The sequence below is a fragment of the Caretta caretta genome, chromosome 8 (assembly GCF_965140235.1).
Source record: "Caretta caretta isolate rCarCar2 chromosome 8, rCarCar1.hap1, whole genome shotgun sequence".
NCBI classification, from domain to species: Eukaryota; Metazoa; Chordata; order Testudines; family Cheloniidae; genus Caretta; species Caretta caretta.
Window position 1 is genome coordinate 47,984,062 of NC_134213.1, and position 13,180 is coordinate 47,997,241.

Consider the following 13,180-nt stretch of genomic DNA (forward strand, 5'->3'; position numbering starts at 1 on the left):
TGGGCCAGGATCCCGTTGCGCTAGGTGCTGTACAAACACCAAACCAAACAACAATCTCTGCCCCAAAGGGCTTACAAACTGAGCATAAGCCAAGAGACAACCAATGGAGACCGACAGAGGTGGGAGCAGCAGGAAGTGAGATCACTCTGGTCCAAATGATTGGCCATGGGCTCTGCATACCCACAGTCAAACCGCTGTTGTTAAGATTTCTGAAGGCCTCATGGCAGAGAGGAGTTTTAAGGAGGGATCCGAAGGAAGATAATGTATTAGTTTTCTGGCTGTTCGCAGGGCGCTTCTCCAAGCACGAGGAGCAGCAGGGGAGAAAGCCCCAAGGTGCGGGTTTGAAAATACAAGAAGTGGGTGATGGAGGCTGGCGTCATGAGCCAGTCGGAGGTGGGAGTTGACCTTTCACTACTGGATGAGATGGAGGGTGGAGAAAGCCCATGGATGGTCTTGAAAGTGCAGACAAGTAGTTTATGTTTGATACAATCGAGATCCAGGGCTGGATTGTCACTTCCCAATCTGCCTGAGGCAGAGATGGCACATAGCTGCACTGTCCCAGGAACAGACCTGGGAAGGAATTATGAGTCTGGTTTCCCTCTTGCTCCGGGGGGAAGTGATCTGCTGCAGATTTTTACTCCAGCCAGTGTGTCGGCGGGGTGGACAATGGTTCGACTGTGGGTCTGCCCATTCCCTGCCCCTACCTACCTATTCTGCCACCTGCAAGGTGGAGGAAGAGTTGCTCCATGGAGACCCCTGCAGTAATCCATGATGCAGCCTCAGACTCCTTTCTGCTCTGTCATGAAAGCAGGTCACACTCCTTCCCTTGCTGGACTGTTCATTGATAGGATTTTAAACCATCCCGCCAGCTCTGACTGTATTTTACAAAGGTTATGCAGAATTATGGACATGCAGAGGGTTTGTGGGACTTGGAATATTGAAATGATGGAGAAATGCCTTCCCTATGTAGTGACAATAATGCTTAGCAGCTTACCTTGGTAGATCTCTTTACAAAAGTGAGTTATTATAATGAGTATGTATTATTGTACAGACAAGGTGGGGGAGCGAATATCTTGTTACTGAACCAAGTTCTGTTGGTGAAAGAGACAAGCTTTCAAGCTTACAAAGAGCTTAAGAACTTCAGCTGAATCTGGGCCTTATTACACTGAGCGCTGTACAAATATATAGTGCAAATGCTCATAGAGCTGTGCAACAAACTGATCTTTTGGTTCAGTGGCGGATCTGAAAATTAAATTTAAAAAAATCAGTTTCGGGTTGACCTGAAATGAAATTTTTTTTTGAACTTTTCAGTGAAAAGAGAGTTTTTTTTTAAAAAAATCATTTCAGGTCCAACTAAATGTTTCAGTCAACCCTAACCAAAATGTTTTGTTTAGTTTCTGAGGGTTTTACCCTTTTTTTATGAAATAAAATGGAAGTAAATTCAAAATGAAAAGTCGTTTTGGATAGAAAAATCAAAACATTTTGTCTTGAAAATGTTGAAACAAAACATTTTGACTTTTTTGGAGTTCTCTTACTTGTTTCAGCCAAAGCAATTTGTTTTCCATGAACGTAAGAACAGCATATTGGGTCAGACCAATGGTCTATCTAGCCGAGTATCCTGTCTTCCAGCAGTGGCCAATGCCAGACGCTTCTGAGGGAATCAACAGAACAGGGCAATTATTGAGAGATCCACCCCTGTCATCCAGTCCCAACTTCTGGCAGTCAGAGGCTTAGGACACCCAGAACATGGGGTTGCATCCCTGATCATCTTGGCTAATAACCATTGATGACTGTATCCTCCAGGAACTTACCTAATTTTTTTAACCCAGTTCTAGTTTTGGCCTTCACAACATCCCCTGGCAATGAGTTCCACAGGTTGACTGTGTGTTCTCATAGACTTTAGGTCAGAAGGGACCATCATGATCATCTAGTCTGACCTCTTGCACATTGCAGGCCACAGAACCTCACTAACGCCAATATTGTTGTGTGAAGAAGTACTTTCTTATGTTTATTTTAAACCTGCTGCCTATTAATTTCATTGGGTGACCCCTGGTTCTTGTTATGTGAAGGAGGAAATAACATTTCCTTATTCACTTTTCCACACCATTCATGATTTTATAGACTGCTATTTTATCCCCCCTTAGTTGTCTCTTTTCCAAGCTGAAAAGTCCTAGTCTTTTTAATCTCTCCTCATATGGAAGCTGTTCCATACCCTTAATAATTTTTGTTGCACTTCTCTGTATCTTTTTCAATTCTAATGGGGTGACCAGAACTGCAGACAGTATTCAAGGTGTGGGTGTACCATGCCTTTATATAGTGGCATAACGATATTTTCTGTTTTGTAATCTACTTCTTTCCTAATGGTTCTTAATATTCTGTTAATTTTTTGACTTCTGCTGCACATTGAGCAGATATTATTTTTAGAGAACTACCCACAAGTGACTCTAAAATCTGTCTTGAGTGATAACAGCGAATTTAGATCCCATCATTTTGTATGTGTAGCTGGGATTATGTTTTCCAATGTGCATTACTTTGCATTTATTAACATTGATTTTCATCTGCCAGTTTGTTTCCCAGTCACCCAGTTTTGTGAGATCCCTTTGTAACTCTGCACAGTCAGCTTTGGACATGACTACCTGGAGTAATTTTGTATCGTCTGCAAATTTTGCCACCTCACTGTTTCCTCCTTTTTCCAGATCATTTATGAATATGTTGAACAGTACTGGTCCCAGTACAGATCCCTGGGGACACCACTATTTACCGGTCTCCATTCTGAAAACTGACCATTTATTCCTACCCTTTTGTTTCCTCTCTTTTAACCACTGATTCATGATTCCCTCTTACCCCATAACTGCTTACTTTGCATAAGTGTCTTTGGTGAGCAATCTTGTGAAAGGTTTTCTGAAAGTCCAAGTATACTATATGTACTGGATACCCCTTGTCTGCATATTTGTTTGACCCCCTCAAAAAATTCTAATAGATTGGTGAGGCATGATTTCCCTTTACAAAAGCCATGTTGACTCTTTCCCAACAAATCCTGTTTATTTTTGTGTCTTGTACTCTGTTCTTTACTATCCTTTCAACCGTGTACTTGGCACTGAAGTTAGGCTGACTGGCCTATATTTGCCAGGATCACTTCTGGGGCCATTTTTAAAAATTGCTGTCACATTAGCTATCATGCCAGTCATTGGCACAGAGTCTGATTTAAGTGATAGGTTGCATACCACAGTTAGCAGTTCTGCATGAACTTGTGAAATGTTTTGATCAAACTGACTATATATTTTGTTGGGGGGGGGGTAGTTTAGTTTGAAAATTTTTGCCCAGGTCCAAATGCCAGTCTCTGCCACAAAGAGCTTCCAATCTAAAAGTTTTATTATTAGGCAGTGTGACCTAGTGGATAGACCACTGGATTGGGAGACCTGGGTTCTAGTCCCAGCTCTGCCACTGTCCTGCTGGGTCACTTTGGGTAAGTCACTTCCCCTTTCTGTGCCTTAGTTTCCCGCATCTGTAAAATGGGGTCTAAGGATAATAACCTCCTTCGTAAAAAGAAAAGGAGTATTGTGGCACCTTAGAGACTATTAGTCTCTAAGGTGCCACAATACTCCTTTTCTTTTTGTGGATACACACTAACACAGCTGCTACTCTGAAACCTCCTTTGTAAAGTGCTTTGAGATCTGGGGATTCGAAAAGCTAGTACTTTTATCATTATTTCCATTTTTACAGAGAGGGAAAACTGAGGCACAGAGTTGTGACATACCTTGTTCAAGGCCATTTGGTGACTCAGGGGCAGAACTGGGACTAGAATCCAGGTCTCCCAAATTCCCTGCCTATTCCCTAGGCTCTGAATTGTGGTAAATAGCCTGACTCCAAAACTGGGCCTGACATACCTCGGATTTGGTGACTTTGCGGGCATACGGCCAAAGGAGCTGTTTGATAGGATGTCTGGAGAGGGCTGAGAATGTGATTCCCCAAATGACGAAGGGCTGGGAAGGAGTTTTGGTAGGTGCATGGCTGGCTGAGTTCCCATTGAAATGGTGACTTCAATGCTGCTGGAATTTGATTGTGCTATTAATGATGTGTTAGGGTGTGAGAGCCTTGGATCGGCCTCTTTCATTATTTTACATATAACATCTCATAACATTACATATAACATTAACGTTTAACATTTCCTTTATTAAAAAAAAACCCCAAACCCTAAATAAGAACAGTCCTGCAGCAAAGACTAGAAAAATAAAATGAACTTTAAGCAGAAATATTTCAGTTAGAAGAAAAGGAGTACTTGTGGCACCTTAGAGACTAACAAATTTATCAGAGCATAAGCTTTCGTGAGCTACAGCTCACTTCATTGGACGCATTGGTGTCCCTAAAGACAGGGTGCAGTCCCTAAAGATACCGTCTAAGTGCATGCAGGGGCTTACAGTCACATGCCATTTGCCTGTGTCTTGCAATTGCATCTGATTTTCCAAAATACTGTTTGCTTCCTTTTTGAAACATGTTGTCAGATGATAACGTGCTAAACACCTGGAGGCCGAAGCCCTGTGAAAGGAATGGCCGGCAGTCATTTGTAGCAAATCTTTGTTGCTGTAATAACAGCTAGCTCTTCTGTAGCAGATCTCAAGGTGTGTTGCAAAAGGGATCAGTATCATATCACAAGTGGGGAAACCGAGGCACAGAGCGGCGATGTGACTGGTCCGAGGTTACTCAGCAGGCCAGTCACAGAGCTGGGAATAAAACCCAGCTCTCCTAAATCCTAGTTTAGTGCTCTGTTCACTAGGTCACACTGCCTCCCCTAAGTCATTTGGAAAACAAATAGTTGTCATTATCCTCTCACTGGGAATGTCCCTTCCCAGTACAGGTTTGATGAAGCTGGACTGGGACCTTTCTCTGCACTTGTAATGGAGATGGAAAATCATTGCAGCTGTTGTAGTGAGTGTTGGGTGCCTTGCTGATTTCGCTGTTCGGGGGTTGTATGTTTTGGATGCAGCGGTTATGGTGAGTGAGTATCCAGAGAATGAGTGAGATCCCTTGTAGCCAGTGGATCTCCTGGAGAGAGAAGCTGATGTTCTACAGCTTTGGATGGCCCCTATTGGAGGGCTTCCATGCCATGTGATATTGAGTCCATTAGCTTCAGGAATGATGAACGCCAACAACCGAAGGTGCAGTTGCAAGTGTTGTTGCTAGAAAGTCAAGTAGATGATTGCCCAATATTGGAATGTATGAATTAGGAACATGGTGCTGTGAGAGTGCTGAATCAGACCTTGGAAAGTCAACTGGCAAAAAATCCCTCTCTCCTCCACTCTTAACTTACTGGAGATAAATATCTATATCTATCGAGGAACAAGCAAGCCAATTCAGATAAAATAAGAACCAAAAGAAAACCTCACCCCAAAAGTGAACCATATCTGATTTGTGAGGGGTTGTTTTTTTGTGTGTGTGGTTTGTCTAAGTTTGTCCCAAGTATTCCCAACAACCTCAGCTTTGCTTACAGTACTTCTAGCCGAAACAAAAGGAGTGGCAGAAACCTCAGGAAAAAAATGTCAGTTCCTATGAAAACTCCAGCCAGATTTTGGAGACCCAGGAGATCTGGAGGGTTGGGAGGAACTTCGGAACAGACTCCACATTTTTGGACCTATCCCCAAACCAGACTCAATCCCCAAACCTTTAGTGGCGATCCACCATTGCTGCTTGTGACATGACTGCTTTGTAGCTCAGTCCAGGATGTTCATCTCTCTTTGCTCCTCCCATCTGGTGGGTTCAGTAGTGGGATCTCACTGAATGTGGTGGTGTGCATGTGACATGGTGACTTTGATTTGTGATGCCATCTGGCAACCCAACCTCTCAATGTGCCTTTTTCGAGGAGGAGTGAAAAGGAAAGGGGTGATATGCTGCCCTCTTCTGGAGAGGGATGGCTTTGCACTCACCCTGGCTGAGCAGCTGCGCAAGCCAGTGGACTGCTGCCATGCCCTGTGGTAAGGAGACCAAAGCAGAGTGGTGCTCCAGGAAGGTGGGGTAATGTCATGTCATGTGTGAAGAGGCCAAGGCTGTGCTTCCGCAGGCAGAATGACAGTACAAGCAGAGCTCCAGCGCGGCCTTTCATGGAGTCACCTGTGCGATTTGGCCAACCATCTCCATGCTCCTTTAACCTCTTCCCATGGCTTCTCAGTCCCCTAACTCTTCTCAGGCTGCTGGCCTGATTTCCAGACGGGCTGAGCAGCCATAAATCCCAGTCAAGGCCATAGGAGCCACAGGCATGAAACCAGAGAGTGCCCCGCCCCCGCGAGGTTGTACTCTCCTTCGCATGATTCCATCCCACGAACTCACTTGGGTGGAGTGGGACCTTGAGAACTTGAACCTGTCACCACAGCCAGCTTTCCCCCAGTGCAAGGTGAACCCCATCGAGATCTCAGATGGAGCTTGGTCCCTGACTTTCACTGTGCTGGAAGGAGCTGTGAAATTAAGAGCTGCATGTCCAGCCGGTGGCTGCCTTCCCAAAGGCCCTCCAGAAATGTAAGAGGCTGGGAGGGAGGGACACAAACCGAAGGCCATTTTGTGAGAAAATGCAGATGAAAAGCAAGGCTGTGGAAGCCATATGTTCTCTTTAATCTCCCAAACCCTTGCTTCAATTACTGCCTCCCCTGAGCTCCAGCGGCCAAGCCTAAGTAAACAAGCCCTTCTGAAAGAAGACCCTGGTTTCCAATTAAAAGTGTACTAACATTTCTCCTCTCCCTAATTCCCTCCAACCAAAGAATTTTTTCATCTCCGCGCACGAAATCGAGTAGCCCTGGATTGCCCCCCCCACCTCACCCGGCCCGGCTCCCTTCCCCACTGAGCTGTGGGGTCACCCAGAGGTCAACACAGACAATATAAATGGCCCCCAGCCCTTTCCCATGTGACGTCAGGAGGAGCCTTAAAGATTAATTAATTCCTACCTCGTTCACGGAAGGCTTTAAAGGCAGAGTTAATTAAAAGCATTACCACACTAAATCCGACTCAACTTCCCCTGCCCCCCCGATGGATTCTTGGAGCAGGTGTTTGGGGAGTTTGGCCCCCCCCTTTTCATCACTGGCAGAGTGGAGCGCAGAGACCCGTTTGTTTGCAGCGGGTGGTTTTGTCATGTCTTGAAAGCTGTAGCGGCTCCAGTATTGTCCACTGAGCTGCACTTGTCAGACACTAACAGCAAAATGTCCTGCTGCGCTCCTAAAGTCATGTGGTTAGAAATAGTAGCCAGACGCTAGCTGGGAAATAGCATCAGGGCAGTAGAACACCTACAGGCATCATCATAAGATGCTCGCAAGCACTCAGCCTTCCTTTAGTGAGATCGAGAGAGTTTTATTGCCATCACCTCTGCGGTGGAATATAAATGAAGACAACAGGGTCACTTGTCCCGAGCAGAAAAATTTCAGGTTCCTTAGTCTTTAAGTCTCTAGCAATGGACTGAAGCCACCAAGTTCAGACCTGAGGGTTTCTTTTAGGCCCTATATAATTATTGATAAATTACACATAGTGTTAGGCAAACATGCGTAGTTTCTGAATAGAAATGGGCCTGACCCCTTTAGTTTTGGGAAAGTTCAGATCCAGCAGCAGTTTCTTCTGCAGAAGCTGACATAACGCTTAGTGGAATATAGCTGTTTATATAGGCATCGCTTTACCAGCTACTGAAATGCAGCCACCTCCTGTGAGGAACACGCATCACAGGTGTCTAACTGCACCGTATTGCTGCACAGTGGTTTAGGAAGGGCATAAGAATGCCATGTGCAGTTGGAACTGCAGGCAGCAGAATGGAATGACCCACACTGGAATGTAAGCAGGACACTGGTGTTAATGCAGCATTACACATACACAACGTGGCAAGGAACCAAAAAGTGGCTAGCCCTGCAGTTAGATGTTGCATGTGAAACCCAGTGAGCAAACCCCCTTCCTTGGTTTCCCAGTAGCCTGCAAGGAGAGTGGGTTTCTTTCTTGGAGAGGGAGGAAGAGAAAACCCCTGCAGCAGCCGCCAGAGATTGGTGGGAATTAGTGTGACCGGTCTGCCCCCTGAACCTAAGCTGCCTGTGGGGTGGGAAAGGAAAGCAGCTGCATGCGGCTAATAAAGCATGTTGTTCCATGTCGGCGGCGCCTATTAGCCACACCAGGTGCGTGTGCTCAAGGAAGAGCAGGGCTGGAAGCATGCAGAACGTCAGGGGTGCCATAGGGAACCAGTTAAGTACAGTGGTTAGGCAGCTGCACTGTGACGGCTGCTTACCACACCAATCATAGACTAGTTACCTTGTGCTCCTCCCATCTGCCTGTCCTATCCCCCTCTGGCTCTTGCACATCGGCACCGTCTTTTTGTTATGTGTAGAGCCCTGATCCTGGACTCAGGCCTCTAGGCACAGCTATAATAATAACAGTGATGATGATGATGATGCCAGCAGCAAAATCTCTCGAGCAGTACTGTGCCACTCCTCTCCTGCTGACTAATGTGATCCTTGGATGACTATACAAGGTGATATCGAGAAGGCGCCAGGAGGTTTTTTAACTCTGTGTGACACTGACCTCCTTTGTAAAGCACTGTGAGACCTACTGATGAAAAGTGCTGTGTAAGAGCGAGGGATTAGTTAGTTAGTTGGCACTGGTTCAGTTACTGATGGATACGGTGCCCACAATTCAAGAAGGATGCTGATAAATTGGAGAGGGCTCAGAGAAGAGCCACAAGAATGATGGAAGGATTAGAAAACCTGCCTTAGGCTCAATCTATTTATCGTGACAAAGTGAAGGTTAAGGTGTGATTTGATCACAGTCTATCAGTATTTACACGACGAACTGGGATTTGATAATAAAGGGCTCTTCGGTCTAGCAGAGTAAGATATAATAAGCTACAATGGCTAGAAATTGAAGCCAGACAAATTGCGACTGGAAATATGGTGACATTTTTGACAGTGAGGGTTGTTAACTCTTGGAACAACTTACCAAAAGTCGTGGTGGATTCGTCATTACTGGACATTTTAAAATCAGGATCGGCTGTTTTTTTCCTAAAAGATCTGCTCTTGTTCAGCCCCAGCTATTGGATTTGAAGCAGGAATGAATTCAGACTAGTCCTATGGCCCGTGTGATGATGCAGGAAGTCAGGCTACATGATCACAGTGAACCCTTCTGATCTTAAAATCTATGCTGTATCTCACTGAAGTCTTAATGATCATTATCAGTTGTACTGAGGTAGCCCTTCGCAACCCCAGCCTCAGCGTGAAATGTGCTTTCAGCCCAACACCCAGCAGTAGAACAGAGCATCTCCTCATTTCAGTTTCCCAGGATCCATCCCTGGCTGTCCAGCAGCTGCTGCAGACATCAGGAGAGGAAGAGCTCAACACACAAACATTGTATTATTATTTATTTATTGCTATTCCAGTAGGACCTACTGATCCCAATGGAGGTCAGGGCCCACACTGTACAGACACATAGCAAGAGCTAGTCCCTAACCACGAAGACCATCCTTCCTCCCTTTGCTAGGAACAATTTTTGCCTATTTTGCGAATATACTTTTTGTAAGTCTGGCTGATGTTGAAGTTATGTTTTTCTAGCGCAATTGACAGAGAGGTCATGAATGGGTGTGAGATCCTCACTGACTTTCTAGAATTTGTGATTCAAATTATTGTCCACTGATAGAGAAATTCCCTGGTCCCGCGTGAATGTATCTTCTGTGGACTGCTGCTACCTGGAGTAATTCCCAGTTTCCTAGACTGCCTTAGTAAGGCATATGCACGGTTGTTGTAGCTGTGTTGGTCCCAGGACACTAGAGAGACAAGGTGGGGGAGGTAATATCTTTTATTGGACCAACTTCTGTTGGTGAAAGAGACAAGCTTCTTCGGGTCTTGGAATACTGCAAATACCAGGTGGAACAGATTGTTTAGCATAAGTAGTTAACACACATTTCAAGAGACCATGCAAGGTAAAGTAAGGTTTGACTGTTTCTCATAATTAATTGAAAGAGAAACAAAAATATGTCTGTTTTCAGAGTAGCAGCTGTGTTAGTCTGTATTCGCAAAAAGAAAAGGAGAACTTGTGGCACCTTAGAGACGAACAAATGTATTTGAGCATGAGCTTTCGTGAGCTACAGCTCACCTCATCGGTATGCATCCGATGAAGTGAGCTGTAGCTCCCGAAAGCTTATGCTCAAATAAATTGGTTAGTCTCTAAGGTGCCACAAGTTCTCCTTTTCTTTTTTAAAAATATGTCTGCAAATCTGGGCATTTCAGTGTGGCCCATCCTATTTCTGAGCCCTGCTTAACCCCCCTGATTCTTACTGTGGAAATGGGCCAGAGAGATCACAGCCAACTACCTGCTTTAAATTACAGCCTGCAAGGTGTGGAGCGCAGCTGGAGTTTCCCCAGGCCACACCCATGTCTGTCAAAGACCACATCTACCTTTTCTGACTTCAGTGCAGACCTCCTAGAACTGCTTTGCAGCTTGCATTGCACTGACCAGAGTCAGTCTCAGCTCCCCATGAGCAGGGTCCCCTGATTGGTGAGATCACTGCCGACCTTGTGACCACATGGGAACATAGAGGCTGAGAGACTCTTCCCAGACCCTTTCCAGATCCTGTAAGGTTGGCCTTATTTACTGCCATTTTGCTTATCCCTTCAATGAAGCCCCTTCCAAACCTGCCCACACTGTGTGTATCATGTTGTTAAAACAAGCCGCTTAGCTTCATTATAGGTGTAATTACCATAAACACTTCCCCAAAGGATCCTAGAGGAGCTCTGCTGGAAAGGTTATGATTGATTTACAGCACATTAGAGGAGAGTTCATACACAGTAAAATGGTCATTTTACAAGTGCTTTCATGATGCTCCTCTGAGGATTAATAACTGAGGTTACCAATACAGTATTTGAGTCATAAATAAGGTTTCTTAATTATGCAACTCAATAAAGTGTTCATTGCATAGCATCTTCTGTGCAAGCTGGGTCCCAAAATGCCACACTGAGTTAAGCAGCATGGGACACAAGCTAGAGAGAACAATTGTGGGGAGGCATTGAGGGGTGAAGAAATTAAAGCAGTTTGGGCTAATAACTGAGGAATTAAAAAATGAAAAGGAATGTTTTATTATAGAAAATTACAGTGGGGGGCATAAAAAATCACTAATTAACGGTTTAAATTTAAAAAAAACCATGCAAACTTCATGGATTACTATTATTTTAATCAAGATAACTTCAGCCTTGGGATAAAAATGGGTTTGAAACAATTTCCTAGTGCTTAGTGATTTTCAAAAGCATTTCAGATCCCTACCTCTGTAGCTTCTGGTTCAACCATACAGAAGCAGAACAGGAACACTGGTGGTTACCTTCCTGCTGCAGCCTCTGCTAATTTGCCGTGCAGACACCACTTAAACTGGTGGGAGAGCTCCGTGGATTTGTTCCCAAGTAAACGAGCAATAATAAAATCCAGGAGGTGTCAGTGAGTGGGTCACGGGAGACAACTGTTCTGTACCTCGCTCTGCTGCTGACCTACTGCGTGGCCCTGGGCGAGTCACAGCCCCTCTCTCTTTTCTTGCCCAATCTTTACTGCCTTGCCTCTCACTATGTGTCTGTACAACACCCAGCACAAAGGAGCCCAGGTCTTTGTTGTGGCCTCTTGGTGCTACCATAAAATAAATAATCCTAAAATGACTTTGGGGCCTGATCCTGCTATATGATGAGTGCGCACTACAGGATACCAGGTGCTCTCAATTCCCACTAAGTATTGCAAGTCCAAAGATTCACAGATTCCAAGGCAGAAGGGACTGCTGTGATTATCTAGTCTGACCCCCTGTTTAGCACAGGCCAGAGAACTCAACCCGAAATAATTTCTGGAACCGATCTGTTAGAAAAACATCCAATCTCGACTTAAAAATTATCAGTGATGGAGAATCCACCACAATCTTTGGTAAGTTGTTCCAGTGGTTAATCACTCTCACTGTTAAAACCATTTACGTCATATTTCCAGTCTGAATTTGTCCCATTTCAGTTTCCAGCTATTTGATCATGTTAGACCTTTCTCTGCTAGATTGACAAGCCCATTACTAAATATTTGTTCCCCATGTAGATACTTATAGACAGTGATGGAGTCACCCCTTAGCCTTCACTTTGTTAAGTTAAATAAATTGAATTCCTCGAGCGTATGTCTCCACTGCACTGTAAGCCCAGAGTTAGTGGGACTCAAGTCAGCTGACCCAGGTTAGAGCATCTACACTGATTGTTAACCCTAGGTTAAGAATTTTCAAACCTGGTATCCACAGTGCAGCACGCAGACCCGAGTCAAACCAACCATACCGCAGACTCCCTACTGCTCTCTCTAAATGTGGCCGCTCTAGGCCTTTGACCGTGGTGCACAGTGGGAAAACTTTATTGTGCACCCAGCACGTTACAGGAAGTTTGAACAGCCCGCCTACACTGCCAGCCGAGCAACATGGGGAAGGCTCCTTTTCAACTTCTCTTGCTTGCACTTTCACTCCTGTGTCAGGAAACGGGCAGAGCTTCCGTGAGGCATTGGTGGGCATTTTGGCAGTGTTTTCTGACCCACCAAAGGCATCTGATAGAGCTTAACATGGAGAAGGAGGAGGCGTATCCAGGCATGGCAGACTCACACTCACTAATGTTGCTCATGACACTCAATATAGCCACTGATGCCTCCTATGGAGGCTGGTGGGATCCCATCTTCATGAGGACCTGCAGTGACCAACAGTGGGCCAGAACTTTTGCATGAAGAAAGCGACACCTCTGGAGCTTTGTGAGCAGCTTGCCCCAACCGTCCGGCGTAAAGACAAACGTATAAGGGCACCCTTCCCAGGTCAGAAGCGGGTTGCTATAACCATCTGGAAGCTGGTTACACTAGACTGCTACAGGTCCGTTGCCAACCCAGTTTGGTGTTGGAAAGTCGATTCGTGGGTAAATCAGTGGCGGATGTTTCTGAGGCAATCAGGCGTGTGGGTTACCCCAAGGAGGTGGGCATTAGAGATATTCCTGAGGTAATTGCTGGCTTTCAGAGAACGGAGTTTCCTGTCTGCGCTGGAGCCATTGGTGGGACTCATGCCCATAATTTGCCCTCTACAAGGGCACTACCCCACTGTTATGCCAGCCCTCGTGGACCACAGAGGGAGATTTAGTAGTGCCAACATAGGCTGCACTGGGAAAGTTCATGAGACAAGGGTTCTTCGCTGATTGGGAGC

The 13,180-nt window shown here is 45.3% G+C and overlaps 1 protein-coding gene across 1 annotated transcript in view; it reads left to right on the top strand.

Annotated features, from left to right (window-relative positions):
• Positions 1 to 13,180, top strand: part of LMX1A (LIM homeobox transcription factor 1 alpha) — a 143,389-nt gene that overhangs the window by 115,135 nt on the left and 15,074 nt on the right. The gene's annotated exons all lie outside the window — the stretch shown is intronic.